Source organism: Mchenga conophoros, linkage group LG7 (assembly GCF_057382185.1).
Source record: "Mchenga conophoros isolate Kocher_MC1m ecotype Shallow Benthic linkage group LG7, M_conophoros_male_GT1.1, whole genome shotgun sequence".
Taxonomy (NCBI): domain Eukaryota; kingdom Metazoa; phylum Chordata; class Actinopteri; order Cichliformes; family Cichlidae; genus Mchenga; species Mchenga conophoros.
The window spans coordinates 63,250,023-63,266,531 of record NC_140532.1 but is presented as its reverse complement, the minus strand read 5'-3'; the positions used below and the strand labels follow the sequence as shown (position 1 = coordinate 63,266,531).

General features: G+C 37.9%; 1 protein-coding gene across 2 annotated transcripts in view; it reads right to left on the bottom strand.

Moving 5' to 3' along the window:
• Positions 1-16,509, bottom strand: part of LOC146571476 (TBC1 domain family member 2B) — a 63,127-nt gene that overhangs the window by 24,696 nt on the left and 21,922 nt on the right. The window lies entirely within an intron of this gene.

Here is a 16,509-nt window from a genome sequence, read left to right as displayed (position 1 = left end):
GAGCCAACGGTAAAGCGCAGTGTGTCCCAATCAAATGCAAGGTCTTTTCTGGGTCCTGAGTACAGTTATCTTTGATGTTAAAACAAGTCCATTTCCCAGACACACCCTCCTCCCCCCTTTTATTGCCAATGGCTCTCTCCAGTAGCCTCATGTCTCTCTTTGCTTCCTTCCCTCCCTGCGATCCATCTCAATCACTGTCAGACATCAGTTAAGGAGAGGTTACCTTCCATAGCCAAATGCCAACTTCAAAACACTGACATGTTAGAGCATGTCTCCCGTTAGCCACCCAAAGACTAACAGGATGAGAACATGTGGCATTAGCTCATCGCCTCTTTAAAATAAATTACAACGTGAAAGTATGTTCACTGCTGTTGTGTCGTGTGTATGCATGGGTACAAATTAGGAATGACTTAATAGCAAATACAAATAGTTGTCTCTGACATATACTTTATCTGTGACATCATAGAGCTGAAACAGTTAAACATACGTATATAAAAACTAACCATGGATTCAGGAACACCTGTGACCTCAACTCAAAGTTTCTGTATGACTCAGTGTTATAATTAGAAGTTCCAAATGGTTGTGTGTGTTTGACTTATTGCTGAAACTCACCCTAGAAGCACGTCTACCCTCACTGGAGCTGCCACCTAACAGTCGGCATTTTCACAGAACCTCAGTGATTTAAACAATACACGCAGGCATTACAGGACAAAAGCTACACTGTCCAGTATCAGACCAAACCTTACAATATACAGTTCAATGTATCAACACTATCAATTATTCCCTTAAACTGAGAAGAGTCAGAAGAGTGTGCAGTGTATCTTGGCACATGTTTAGGAAAAGGTGGGTTACAGGCTGGAAAAGCCCAGAGTCTATCACAGGGCTGACACAGGCTCAAATTGCAAGAGATTAATGGAGCTGCCTCTCCAGAGGGTTAGGGAAAAGTTCATGTCCCAGCACTTGGTCTAATCTAATCTAATAAGATCTGGTGTAAGGTAAATGAGTGGTGTTGAGTGGCTCTACAAAAAGGGACAAATTAATTAGCTATAAGGAGAAAAAAACCTGATATGTGAGAAAACTTGTAATGTTGCGCTTACGTTGTGATCTGCAATATCTTAGTTATTCCTAATATATGTCCGAGCTTACAAAGAGAGCATTAATGCCTGATACCTCTGCAGCTTTCAGTGAAAACTTCGTGTCGTTTGTTTTTTGGTCTGACTGATCAAAATTTGGGAGACAACCACCATCCAAAATCTGATCTTGTTTTGAAACTCACAAGCTGAGTCCATATCATTAGTTAACATGATGCTATGATCCTGAAAACTGAAGAGTTTGGAAAGAACAGAGTTGGTCGACCTAAAAGAATATTATGTTATGTATGGTATATCGGGGTATCCCTGAGTATCAAGCCAAATGGAAATCTATTTAATTAAAACTAGCTAAGACTTAACTTCAAGCTACGCGCAGAGATACAACAGCTCAAGATGAGGCAGATTCCATTTCAGGGATCACTATGAAAATATTCTGAGATTATCAAGAAATTCCAACTGGAAGGTGACAAACTTAATAAGGCATTCGACTGAAAAAGTCATTTGGATGAGTGACAAAAACGCTACGTCCAGATGAACAGAAGGCATTCACAGTTTCCCACGTTTGACTCAGCAAAGACAGCTAAAACATTTTCAAAGTAAAGTGGGAAGGACATAACAGCTTTTTGTAACCTTGTTAGAAGAAAACATTGAAAACTTTGAACAAGTAAAAAAATTAAATAATATACTTTCAGATCACCTTCACATTTACAGGACAATAGATGTACAATTGTGAAGAGTTTCAAAGCACGACCTGAATTCACTATAGATCATCGATATACAATGTAACCAGGTTTAGAACATCTCTTTACAATGTATAGCTAAGTGTATAGACGAGTGTTCCCTTCATCACCTTGGAGGAACAATGATCCCCCACCAGAACCTCCACCTCCAATCCCCACATGCCCACAGCATGCCTCAAGGTCTGTTTTTAGACACACCTACATGCATATCCATGTATATACACAAACAGAAAGACAAATATACAAAACCAACACAAACATAGTGATGTGGTTACTTGCAGCTATTACTACATATGGTCAAAATCCCAACTCCCACACAACCGGTTGGTAATGTGAGTGTAGGAAAGCTCAGCTCCGGGCTTTCTCTGTGACTCAGGGATATAATGAGAAGGTATGAATGACAGTGTGTTTTTCTGCCCACACTCTCTCTGCTTCTCTCTCACTCTCTCAATGTCAGTTTCAGATGACAGAGCACTCTGCTGATTCCTCAGTGTTCAGGAATTACTGCTGATGACACGCAGCCTTTTGAAGGTTGTGTTTTGGTGTGTTTGAAGCGTCTCTTGTCCCCTGGGAACAGGCAGCGCAGCACACCTGTAGCTGGGATTGGATAAGCTTTAATGTAAGCCTGGGCTCAGCAGATCCTGCAGCCTGGGAGCTTACTGACACTGCTCAATGGAGGCTTTGAAGTGCTGATCATTTACAAAAAGGAGGGGTGGTAATGGACACACAAAATGTCTTAAGGGAAGAAACACAGAAGAGGACGAGAAACATGGAGACAAATAGTCAGAGCCATGTTCATGTTTGACGTTTACCATGTTCCATTTTCTCTTTAATCTGTGCAATAAGTTTGGAAATGACATGTGACACCTGGGAGTCAGCGCAGAAAACACAAGGTTTTACTACGAGTAGTAAGCAGAAAAGCTGTCAGCCAGCATTTTTGAAAATTGGAAATTCTAGTGTGACATAATGACCCGAGGGTAAATGACAGGACTTCTGTCTACTAAGCAATCTTTTCATATGTTTGGTGATGTAATAAACACACAGACTGCTGACCTTAGATTCTGCAGTGTGCAACCCAATTTATTTTGCAAAAGAAAAAAAAAGAAAAAAAAAAAAAAAAAATCCTGCAGGACAAACAAGACATGATGAAAAATATCATTTCTTATTTAAATCAGCATTGTGAGTAATCAACTAGGGCTGTGCGATATGACCAAAATCTCATATCCCCATATAAGAATTCTATCGTCCCGATAATGATATAAATCACAAAAATGTAACATTTTCTGTAAATTCTGTGAATCTCGGGCAGCTAGTCTTGCGGGAAGTGTTTCCAGCTGCACGTCATGTAGCTGGAGTTGAGTGTTTTAACCGATGTATGAAACTATACATTTTTAGACACAAGTTGTAACGGCCGCCGTTTTCTTTGTGAGTATTTATTACACGGCGTGCTGCGGGGAAAAAGCCTGTTTGAGTCTAAGATCTATTTTTTAGCACCTGACGGCTCTTTTTTTACTTCTCATCCGTAAATAATCTGCTCTTTCACGTAATTCAGTTTATTTTGGAAAGTCTCAACAGGATCTTGAGCTTTATTGTGAAAGGTTTATGTGGAACATAAACAAGCAGACACGCGATGCTGTTACCGTCGTTGTTGCTAACCACAACGCATAAAAAACAGGCGCTTGTCCGTCCGTAGTGTGGTTATATTAAATATAAAAGAAAGAGAGAACTAAGAAATTAATATAGTCACTACAGTGACCATCAAAACGATGAAAAAAATATTGCCGTAAACAGTTTATTTTGCGACACCACGAAACAAACGATAGCGTAAAATGAAACGATAGATGTTTTTATATCGTCATCCGATATATATCGTTATATCGAACAGGCCTATAATCAACTGATCAGTCACATCATTCACAATAGTTTATTTGTAAGCTAAAGGTACCCTCAGTCGTTTCCGTTTATTTATTAGAGAAAGAAAGAATGCGGTGGTTCATGCGTCATGAAGACACATTATCCATGTGTGCACCAAGATATGAAGGATGATAACTATGTTTTAAGGTGGACAAGGGCCAGAATTATGGCCCAAGCTCTCACTGTGGTTGTAGAGATCGAATGGCTCGTAGAATCAGGGTGGAACCAAATAACTGATTGTTGATTTTCACAGTCAAATGACTGATTTCAAATTATATAATTACATTTTGAGTATACATTAACAGCACTGACACTGTGTGCTTGAAGTGAAAAACAACTCTAGCATTCAGAGCGGACATTACAGTTAACTAAGTGTAAAACAAAAAACACCCAACTGTGAATTAACCTGCTCGAGTGGAAACATGTCTGTGGATATTCTTCAGCACGTCATACGTTATACTCATTAAACCAGGGGCATAATCTCTTATGAGATAGATGGCCTAACAAAGTTCTTGTTATTTTAGCCTACTAGACATGACTAATCAATCTTAAGTCTGCAGACTAATAAATCAGACAACAAGGACACAGATGAGAATTTTTTTTACTCTAAATATTTGCTTTGGTAAAGACACTAAAATTCTAGTATGCTATTGGTTGGCAACAAGTGGACAAGTAGTCCTTTTATGTCTCTGGCTGATTCCTGAAATTAATTCAATTCAGTTTTATTTATACAGCGCCAAATCACAACAATGGTTGCCTAAATGCATTATATTGTAAGGTAGACCCTACAAAAATATATAGAGAAAAACCCAACAATCATATGATTCCCCTATGAGCAAGCACTTTGGCGACAGTGGGAAGGAAAAACTCCCTTCTAACAGGAAGAAATCAATATTTTAAAGCCTTTATTTAGAAGCATTCTTCTAAATGCCCTAAACTTTGAGGGAAGTCTCCAGAAGAAGAAGAAGAAAAAAAGAAGAGGCTAGCTGAAGTAACAAAAAGAAATAAATAAATAAATAAAAACAGAATTTAACCATCTTAAATTCTTAAGATGGTTAAATAAAAGGCTCCAAGAACAACTGATTGATTTTAGAGGTCTGCCTCTGGTCAGTCTTATAGAAAAGTAAATAAAGCTTCAATATTTTACATTTTAGTTAGAAATGTATTCCATAGGCTCTATTTAAATAGGCTGACTAGAGCAATGGCAAGCAGAAAAAAAACAAAACAAAAAACTATACAGCTAATACTAATAAAGAAAAAAAAAAGGCAGACAAAAAGGTAAACACGAGAACAAAAACAGTAGGAAAGACGAAGACAAATGAACACTGAGATAATCTCTGAAGTCTGTGGCTATGAGAAAAAGAAAGGGGATTTCCACAAAGAGGCCACGGTCCACTTAAAGAAAGAAACACAGACCCTCCCCTTTACTACTCACAAAAGACCTTTCTGGACATACTCTTAAAAGCCACCACTATAAATCAGAAATTGTTCTTAATTATTAGCAATTTTAAATCTAGTTTAAATACAATACTGATTTTAAAGTTTACTTACATGACCGTTAAGGTCTTGAAAGTACTGAAATAACTGGCTGTTTCCTATGAACTGCTGTGCCATGTTACTCACTGGGTTTGTGTGTCTGCATGTATCTTAGGGTACAGTAGGAAAGAATTATCATTTGGCTACAGAAAGGCAAGAGGACGACAGAAGGAGGAAATTAGATAAAGGGGTTAAAAATAAACCCAGTATATTCAGGAAAATGCAACAAAACACACTTCAACTTCACCCTTACGAACAGTTTGTGTAGAAACTAAAACATTTAGTTTCTAAACATTTAATTAATCATAATTTAACTCAGTTAAGATGAGACCTTTTGTTTCCTGCTGAAGACTTTCTGTGTTAAGATGTTAGATTTTGAAACATAGATCAGTAAATTATTTTAGGCCTGTGATTGGCAGATTGGCTGTCTGCACCATTCCTTTCATCCGATGGCAGTCACCCTTTCAAACATGTTGTGATCTCAGAGTTTTGACCTTTTTTCTTACTTGAGGACTTAGAACCCCATTTCATTTTCATTATAGTAATTTAGAGAATTAGTTCTTATTTATTCTTATTCAATTTGAGCTACGCCCCTGTTTCTACAGAGTTTTGGGTTTAACTTCTAATTCTTAGGTTCTTATAAGCTTCAGTTCCTACATTTGAATTTATTTTTTGTGTTTTCTTCCCTTTGCTCTTGTACGCTCCTTTTAGCTGACAAATTGTGTTTGATAGTGCCAAGTGTTAGTCTTGGCATGATCAAATGATGTATAGTAAATAAACATCCAGCATCATAGGCACCTGATATCCTTCTGCAATTTACCTTAAACAGGGAAGTGATTAAGTCAAAACATGGTTCAACTTGTTTAACTCCCATTATGAGTTATGTCCTAAATCCTGAATGTGTTTACAATATCTAATCTTAACCTCTTAACTATTACGCCTCAAAAGGACTCAATCATCAAGCATCAGGCTCCATGAGAGCAAACAAACACATACACCTACACTTCTATTTGTCACAACAGTCTGGGCTTACAAAAACACTTAAATAGCCGAGGAGATCATCTCTTCTCAGACAGTATGTTGTCATTTTTCAAAAAGGAGACAGCAACTAAATCATTCTTGTGGTTTGTTTTTGAATGTTTGTCGCTTTGCGTGCATGAAACCGACAGACTGGAGAAGCTCCATTATTATTGGCATTAATCGGTGGTTAGAACTGCAAACAGCAGTCAGTAACTGATGACAGGGGAGTTGGGTAAAAAACAAAAACAAAAAGGTCTTCGCATGCGCTGATTCAGTCACTAATGTGGACAAAGAAATGAAAAGTCCCTTTAGTGTATTGGTATATCAATGGCTTAAGAGTATAGAGGCCATGACAGGGCAGGAGTAAGACAATAGATGTTGCAGGGTAGGAAGAAGGGAGGAGGGAAAATAACAGCAAAGAAAAGGCTAAGGCTGAGGAGGATGGAGGCAAAATGAGAAAGAGAGAGGACAAGCTGAATAGAGTAGGAAAGAGTTTCACAGGAGAGGATAAGTTAGAAATAAAATTGTAACTTTTCTGTTTAACCATGAACTAAGCTTGAGCTAATCATAAACTACATTTAAGGTAAAGCTTATGTAAGAACCAGAATACTGGAGGAAAAAACAAAATAGGACAAGAGACAGTGGACCCCACAAGTCTGGGGATGATAACTTGTAGGAAGAAGTTATTAACTCGTGATAATAACTTCAGGGAATAAGTTAATTATCTTGTGCAAACAAGAAACTAACTTTTATAACAACTTAATCTGATGAAACTTGGACAAAGAGGATTGGGAGAGAAAACAGGACATAATGGATGGGAGTGGGCCTGTTTGGCCCTGATCCCCTTTGACCCATGGGTATTGACCTCTACCACACCCTGTCATTCAAAGTGTGCCTCTTAATATGGCTTAAGCCTTACTGCAAGGTCAAAGTTCATCCCCAAAGGGCTAAAGTTCTAACAAGAACTCCAGAGGCTGAGATGCATGAGTAATAAGTAACAAGTAAAAGGCAGGATATGATAAATGTTAGCTTTGACACTGTTAATGTTCTTAGTACAGTGACTGAGAGAAAAAGGGGAGGATGTGCTCATTGAAAAAATAAACAAGAGGAAGTGCATGAAAAGAATCAAAGCAGTCATTTATCTATTTTCTAACATGTAATTACAACTGTCAAACTACACAGATGAAAGAATCTAAACAGAATGTGATGCTGCTCATTTAAACCCACAACATTAATGCCATGCCATTGTGACATTATAATAGCTTGGTCTAACACAACACCTTTATCCAACACAGATAAAGGTAAGTTTGATTGGTGATAATGGAGGCAACAGTCAGGTCTACCCTGCAATTTCTCTGTGGGTCAGTATGAATGCCGATTTTACATCCTGTTTGTTTTACCGTTTTTTGTTGTGTGTTTATTTTTTTTAGCATTTTCTATTTTTAAAATAGTGCAGCAGAGAAAACTATTTTACACTGTTTGGCAAGAAAAGAGATGACCCAAATGTATGTGTATGCAAAACATGAATAACCCCTTTAACAAATTATGCCCTAGATTTTAACGGAAGTAAACATAATTAAGACAATCCATTAATTATTAAGATGGCACATTCTCTGCTCGAGCCTGAAAGCCAAGTTCCAGCACAATGTAAACAAAGGTGCTTTATTCACATGCATGAGCACAAAACAGTGCTTCTTTCCTGCTCTTATTTGATCCCACACAAGCACGTTTCTCCTTTTACCTCAATTATATAGCAATACACACATACGCCAGGATAGCCAGAGGGACTCCACAGGGTGTAACAGCAGAATAGGTCAATGTTGTGTTGGAGTATGTGAACACACACACATACTTCGAGAAAAGGAAAGCAACCAGGCAGGAAAACCTTCAGGGTCTAACCCTGGAGGAAAGTATCCGGGGCTCAGTATGATCTGAGCCAGCAGTGCTTTCCTTTCTTTCCTATAAAAAGATAAGCTTTTGTCTTCGCACAGTCTTATCTCCTCTCCCACCTGCAGCCTCTAATCCCATTATCCAACACATTTATACACAAATCACAAATAATTAATAAGGCTCATAATTTCATCTAATTAAGGACCGTGTGCAAACAAGCGCAGAATTTCAAACCAGCTGCCTGTGTCTCATTTAATGAGGAGACACGAGGACACGGAAGCTGTGTTAAAGTCTCTTGCTTTGTGTTTTTTCTGTGACAACTCCTAACTTATGAAAACATATTTAGATGCAATATCAATATAACTATTCTTTAACTTAAAACAAACTATGCACATGATAAAACAGATTAGTTGGATAGCCTATAAACTGATTAACAGAACAGATCAGTAATCCAACAACTATGTCAGTGATATTTTGAACAGAAATGACATTTTCCATTTCTTTAATTCTGTCATATGTTGATTTGCTGTGCTTTTAATTTCAGTCTCATGTCATATACCATTGGTAGAATTAAATGATTCTTCAAGGGTTTTTTTTGGGACAGAGCACACTGAAATAACAGTACATAGCCCCCATTATAAATGAGGTCATATGTAATAGTAAAGATGTTGTAGTGCAAGACATCAGAGAGGCCAAGGAACTGTAGACCACTCCAGTGACATAAACCATTTTGTACCTTAGAAAATATGGAAGCTACTACTTCCTTGATTGGTTAATTTGCGCTATTGTGTGACTTTGTATTTTATTGTGTTAGTTTTGAGCACTATGTTAAACTGCAAATGCTACACTGCTTTCTTGAGGTGTGTTTTTTTCCCTATGTAAAGACAAGTGGTGGTGAAAATGGAGGCAAAAGAATTTATATGAATTCAAAACATTTTTAAAATTAGCAAAGAATACTGGGTGAGATTCGCTGTTGGGTAGGGAATTCCAATGATGCCAATGACAATCAAGCAAAGGAAGAGGAGAGGAATGTAAGTAGACTAAGTGAAATAAAGATTTCCTGGTAAAGACAGGTGTACTTTGAAAGGACTACCCAAAACAACTACCCTGACCAACTTCTTCTGCCTTACAACACAAATTCAGCTAATAGAGAATTACATCATGGACTGATTGAGTAGGTGTCATTCCAAGTGAACTACCAAAGACAAATTAAGATGAAGGACAATTACAACAAAGCCTTAGGAGAAAAGCTTACTAGAAAGCATTCTCAACTGAAAGGTCGTAGGTGGGATAATGGAGGTTAGAAAGGTGACATCCTCTTCCGCTTCTACTTATCAGTTTCGAGGGAGGACTGGAGCCTATCCCAACTATCACAGGGTGAGGCGGGGTGCTCTCAGAACAGGTCGTCAGTCTATCACAGGGCTTCAAACATCTCTATACAATATTTTACTTTAGCAACTCCGATTGCTGTTGAAAAAGGCAATAAATATATTAATCTCAGCCTGACCTTTTTGCTAGCAAGATTCAAAGGTGAAAGAATGAGATCACAGACACAAGCGGTGGAAATTAACTTTCTCCAAAGGACGGATGGGCTATTCCCTTTGCAACAGAGTGAGGAGTTCAGTCATTCAGGAGGGGTTCAGAGTATAGCTGCTACTCCTCCACATTGAAAGGAGCCTGTTGAGGTGGTCACCTCCTGGGTTCATGTTCCGGTGTGCCAAAAAGTGATCACTGAGCAAAAAGTGAATGTCTTGTTGGCCTAAAATCTATGAAATATTTGTCACACATATCTCTTGTGAATGCTATCTAGCCATTTTAAGCCAGAAAGAACATTTCTGTCATGAGGCAGAAGCTGCAATCAGTTGTTGACAACAAGACTATATATATTCTTTAATTACAAAAGTAGAATTCTGACATTAAAAATGTGTTTTACAAGAGAGATCAAGCCAAGAGAGTAGAAGAAATTGCAACCAGTGTAAAATAAGTTGATAATGATGTGGAAAACAGTATGTACAATAATGCAGAGTCATAAAGACATCTGCAAAACAGGTCATTTCTTTACTTTTACGTATAACCCCTTTGGAAATCCTGTTGACTTTAGACTATTTACCAATATACGCAAACACACAAACACCGGAAAACATGTTTTGAAACTCTGGCTGAGCGTGTCCTGCCAAGTGGACGCACCGTACTAGACCCAGGATACAGTGGAGAGATTATAGCTATTGGCTGATCCTTAACTATTTTTCAAGTGGTTGTCACGAACTGTAGAACAATGTACATCATTCATAATGCACAACACAAAGCAACTTTTCAAACAGCTTCTCATCTGGACACTTGCAGTAGTTGTGCAAGACTAATTTTTCTTTTTTTTAATATATATAAATAGGTCACAAACTTTGGACTCTGACACAAAAAAAACAAACAAACAAACAAACAAAAAAAAAGCACCTCTCTTGTCATTGTTTGTGTGTGGTCATTCCAGTTCTGAGGCCATTTATTTTTTGCTAGCTTGTTCCAACACAGACTATTTTCAACTATTTAAACAGACTAATTTTAAACCCCTCTACCCTAAGAGAATGTTCTGTTAAGGTCTATGAGCTGTGAAAGAATCATACTTGTTTTATATTGTCTTACTCCCTTGTTACGCTCTCTTTAGCAGAAATGACAGCAAAAGCATAAAAAATGTAATACACCAAGTTGCAAAGGTAGTATTGTGTGCCTGAATCATTTATCATAAACCAAGGAAGCACAGAGAGGGAGGAAATGGTGCCGTTACAGTTTTCACTAAATGATCCTGAATAGATTCTGACGCAGTCTAGCCACACATACACACACAAACACCCCCCCCCCCCCCACACACACACGCTAATATACATAAACTACTGCAGTGTGTCCGCAGGAGCCAAATAACAGATGGACAAAGAGTCAAGGTCAAAAATGGTGTGAAAAGGGGATAAAACAGATTTAGAGAACAGATGGACACAAAATTCACCAAATAAAATGATAACAGTATGATTGCCTTAAAAATAACCCCCCAAAACCCCACTTTCATCTGGGTCAAAAATGTAAAACTGTTTGTAGTGCTGGATGTTATAAATGATTAATATGAATAGAAAAGAAATTAACTAATACCAAAGAGATCTATAAAACAGTGGCTAATACACCTTTGACATTAAGAAAAAAAAAAAAAAAAGAAAAAGAAAAAAAAAAAAGGTAAAATTAGTGCAATTATAGAATTTGAACTCGAAGGTTTGATATTAACAAAACTTTCCTAGACACTGCTGGATGAGCCAGTAGACTATGTTATGTTATACAGGTTTGCAGCAAACCTCTGCTATTCTCAACTAATAACATTCCTTACCCTCTCCTAGTCATTGATGTGGTAATTTTAATGGTAGTTAATAACTGAATCATTCAGAGTTCCAAAATGGGTATTACATTATATGACAGTATTTAAATTCAAATGTATGCAGGATACACAGCACTGGTTGGAGGAAACAGTTTGGGGGCACTGAATAAAATGAATGCTGAGTCACTGCACTGAGGCTCAAGAAGCAGGCGGACAGGAAGAAAACAGCGTAGGTATCATGGGAGCCTGCTGAGGAGAACAGGACACTGGCATCTGCTACTACACCAGGGGAGGTGTGGGAAAAAGAAAAAAAAGAAAAGAAAAAGGAAAGAGACATATGAGGGCAAGAGAGGAAATGGAAGTACAGCACAAAGAGGAAAGGAGAAATGATGAAGTGCAGCAGAGGACTGAAGGGTGAAAAGAGGGCAACAGAGAACCTAATAAAAAAGGAGAATAATAGAAGAGCAGAGAAGGACAGGAAGAGGACAGAAAGCAGAAAGGTCTAAGAGGGGCCAGGATAGGGACAGAACAACATCTATGCGTTCTCAGTGCTTCTCAGCTTGACTCAGCAATAAAGGGAGAATTGAGTGACTTCAGATTATGCTGACTCAGCCTGCTTTTGGACGTGACCCCAAGGCCCCTATGGTCACAGGATATACATTTTTTCCCATGAAAAATGCTCATTAATATGCTATGCAGTTATAATTGTAAATAACAGAGGTTGTAATTAAAGATTTTATATATACATTACCACTTTTAAAAACAATGAGCTTGAAGTGGCTTCAAAGAAAACTGCATTTCCAATATGACATGAACTTGGTGAGAAATGGCACAGATCATAGTTGATGATTAATGGAATTATTTTTGTTAATCATGAATCACATGGTTTTTAATGAAATGTCAAAAAAGCTGTACAAAGGTCCATCTCTCTGTCAATCCTGCGCTCTAATGCCACAGTATTTTGCTAGTCAATAATCTTGAGCATCAGCATTTGGGGCTTTGATTACAGTAAAACCTACCTTTATTAAAAAACAAAACAAAAAAAACTAAGAAAAGAAATTCCTTCTTGAACCAATCTGGATATTCATGGTAGGGCTGGGCGATATGGCCTAAAATTCATATCCCGATATTCTTTAGCTGGATGGCGATATCCGATATATATCTCGATATTTTTTTAAAGCCATAAAGTAAGAACAAAAAGAGAGTTCTTAGTCAAAGCTGTGTCCCAGATAATAATAATAATAATAATAATAATAATGATAATAATAATAATAATAATAATAATAATAGATTGGATTTATATAGCGCTTTTCAAGGCACCCAAAGCGCTTTACAATGACATTATTCATTCACTCTCACATTCACATACTGGTGGAGGCAGCTACAGCTGCCCTGGGGCAGACTGACAGAAGCGAGGCTGCCATATCGCGCCATCGGCCCCTCTGGCCAACACCAGTAGGCGGTAGGGTAAAGTGTCTTGCCCAAGGAGACAACGACCAGGACAGAGAGCCTGGGGATCGAAACCGGCGACCTTCCGGTTACAGATATGCTTCCCAACCCCCTGAGCCACGGTCGCCCCAGATCTCACATAGGCACTTTTATTAACATACAGCGCAAATGTACATGAAAAAATTACTCAGAAATAAATTATGAGCATTTAATAAATAATAATAATTCTGGATAAATAAATTAAAACAATGTTGTTTTTGTGCATAACAAAACGCTCACAATTGCGCAGTCAAAATGTAAATTAAAAGACGCCGAGCATAATAACAAAGACAGACAGATTTCACAGCTGCTCTGTTCCCAAGTTCTACTGCGTGACTGACAGCCTGGAATTTGACATCCTCTTTGTAACCACGTCTCTTACAGGTGCCATTTGTGGTCCTTGTCGCTACCCGATCCGTACCGGAAACCCGATCGATACCATGCATGCGCAAATCTTACGTGACTTCCTCTGTTTGCCACCATTGTATGGGCTCAAATTGTATGGCGTTATTTTTGTGCCACTATTCTGAGTGCACGTAAAAAAAAAATTTGCAGGTGCAAGTGTTGCATTTTGAGGAGAAATTTATTTTGAGCGAAGAAAAGCTGAATTTGAGTGAACAAAAGTCATTGCTGCGTGCAAAAAATTTATTTCAATGACGAAATGCAACATTCAAGAATGCATTTCGTCTCAAACTCAAATGAGGCAGTGGCGGAGGAACGCAGAGTGGCGGAGTTTGAAATATTACTCTTTCTGGGTCACAAAATAAACTGTGTAAACTTCTAATATCTGCTCGATTCATCAAGACATCACATATTTGCATAAGTGCTCTAACGTTTTCGGAGATGCCTGTTCACAAATAGAGAAAGAGTTGAGCGCGCATGGGCAGAAATGTTGAGAGCGCGAGCAACACATTGCGAGCAAACACTGAAATTTGCAGGCAGCAATGAATTTTGTTCACTAAAATTTAGCTTTTCTTCGCTCAAAATAAATTTCTCCTCAAAATGCAACACTTGCAATTTTTTTTACGTGCGCTCAGAATAGTGGCACAAAAATAACGCCATAAAATTGTGGTCATAAATATTTTGTACTTGTAAATCAGGATTTGCATGTGTAAAAAGAATTTGTGTGTGTAAAAAGAATTTGTGTGTGTAAAAAGAATTTGTGTGTGGACTTAGCCAAAAAATACGTGTGGAACTCTGCACTCAAGTTTCAAGTTACAAGTATGAATTTTGACCCTGTTTTTCTTCCTTTCATCTGATTGTGATTGACATGACATTGGTCAAATTTAACTATCCAATCAGAGAACAGATGGGTTTGGCTGTTGGAGGGGCGCTTTTTTGACTGCAGGTCCTTGAAGGGTAATACAGTTTGAAGCTGGAGGATCTCTATGTAACATCCGATAGAAGCTAGGTGCCCTAACTTTCAGCAGCTGTTGAAAGGATAAAGTTGTGGTATATCAGTGGTTAGAAATACCATTATTACTTTAGGATTAGTTTAACACAAAGTCAGGGCTGACCTGGGACCATGGCTGTGAGTCACAGTGCGCAGCATAAAGGTCCTTTCACATCGGAGGCAGCACGTGCTGCTAATGCTTTTGCAGCAGCTCTACCTGTACTAGATGCACCTGGTCCTTGTCGTTTCTATCTCTGACTTTATGTCCTCTACAAGAGTTTGGTTTTTTTGCTGGTTCTTCAAATATTCAATAAAAACATGTATGCTCATTCATAACGAAGAAAGCTTTGTAACTATCCACACTAGTGAAGACTGTCATTTCCACAATACGAGAGTAACGCTGCAGCACTAAAATAGTAATCTCCAAATGTTTTCTTTTTACCGACCAGCTCCTCTTTGATAACTGCCGGGTCCATCTTGTCGTTACCTGCAGGTGAAGCGATGCGGGAGGGAGAGTTGTGTTCAGTGAAGGAGAGAGGCGAGGCAGAGTAACGCAGCGTAGAGACAAAAGTGGATGAAAGAGAGGCAAACTTGCGGTCCCACAAGTATAATTATAATGTAACATATCGATATAAACGATATTGTCACATCTCTTATCTCGTATGAAAATATATCGATATATTTAAAAACTCGATATATCGCCCAGTCCTAATTCATGGTACGACACACGCATGCACATACAAAAGGACAATTTCATGTGGAAACTGACAAATTATTTTACAAAAATTACAATTACTGTGTAAACCATCTTGGTATAAAAATAAAGCTGACACTTCAGAGCATAACAGCAGATGCCATTGTGTCAATGTAACTCAGGATAAAACACAGAAAAATATTTAGGAGATTTTCCTGGCCTGGTCTTTTATGGCATATAACCCCACTGAAAATATGCTGCAGTAGATCAAAAAATGAAGAAAACCACGAATCAACCACAACTTAACATGTGGATTTTGGCCTTGACGTACACTGAGAGAGCATGAAGGAAGATTTTATCGTGGTGGTAGCAGGACAGAATTCACACCAATGTTTTCCAAAGGTGAAGCATAGTTTTGGTCTTTTGTTGCTGGTTCAGCGAACTTTGATCGAAGAGAGATGAAACCTACAGTTTCAGATTCTGCGAGATGTCGGCTTTCAGCACCAGATGGCGTGTCCGTGTATGTGCTTACCTGTGCTTTAATCATTTGGTGTTTTATCTGTTTAGGTTGTTGAAATGGTCTTGTGAGGTTTTAGCTGAGATCGGGACGTTTCTTGCAAAATGCATTTATATTAAAAAAATGTTTTCAGGATTTATTGAATAGATATTGGATTAAAGTCCATTTGAATTGAGAAACTGATTTTTTAAACCCACCACTGAACAAATGTTAACTTATCTGGTACACATGTTAACATTAGCCATTAAAATTTGACATTTACTCAATAGACACTTTCAATTTTCTTTTTATAATAATTTATTAAAAAGTGTTTTATCTTTTGTTGTAGCCAGCTGCAAAGTTTTAAAATCAGACAGTTACTTGCTAAATCTTTCTAATTTAGTATTTTGTAACTTCTCCATTTTAGCCAAAGTTCATTTTCAATTTTTTTAATCAATGTTCTCCGAGCATAGTTTCGGGTATGTGGCAGGCAGATTATGGAAAACTTGCCACAATTCTTTTGTGGGTTTAATGTGTCTTATTGTCTTTGGCTTTTTCATGTAATACCAGTATGACTTCTTGATGCTGCGATTAGTGCTCTGTGGGGATGTACTTGTTGATGGAGGATAATTTGATCTTCTTGGGCCGAAGAACGTTTTTTGTGACTGTGGCAGACTGTTATGGGAAGTTCAGGTTGACTGTAAGTTATGTCTAAGTCTTGCTTCATGAACAGATCTATTTTCCAAAATGAATAATGTTCTAAAGCTGAGGCACTTTGTTTCAAGATTCAAGAGGCTGAAATGCTAATGAGAGTGTGGACCACACATCAAGAAATGTTTAATGACATTCTGATTATTCTTAAGCGTCACTGGCAGACAGAGTGAGTGAAAATGTA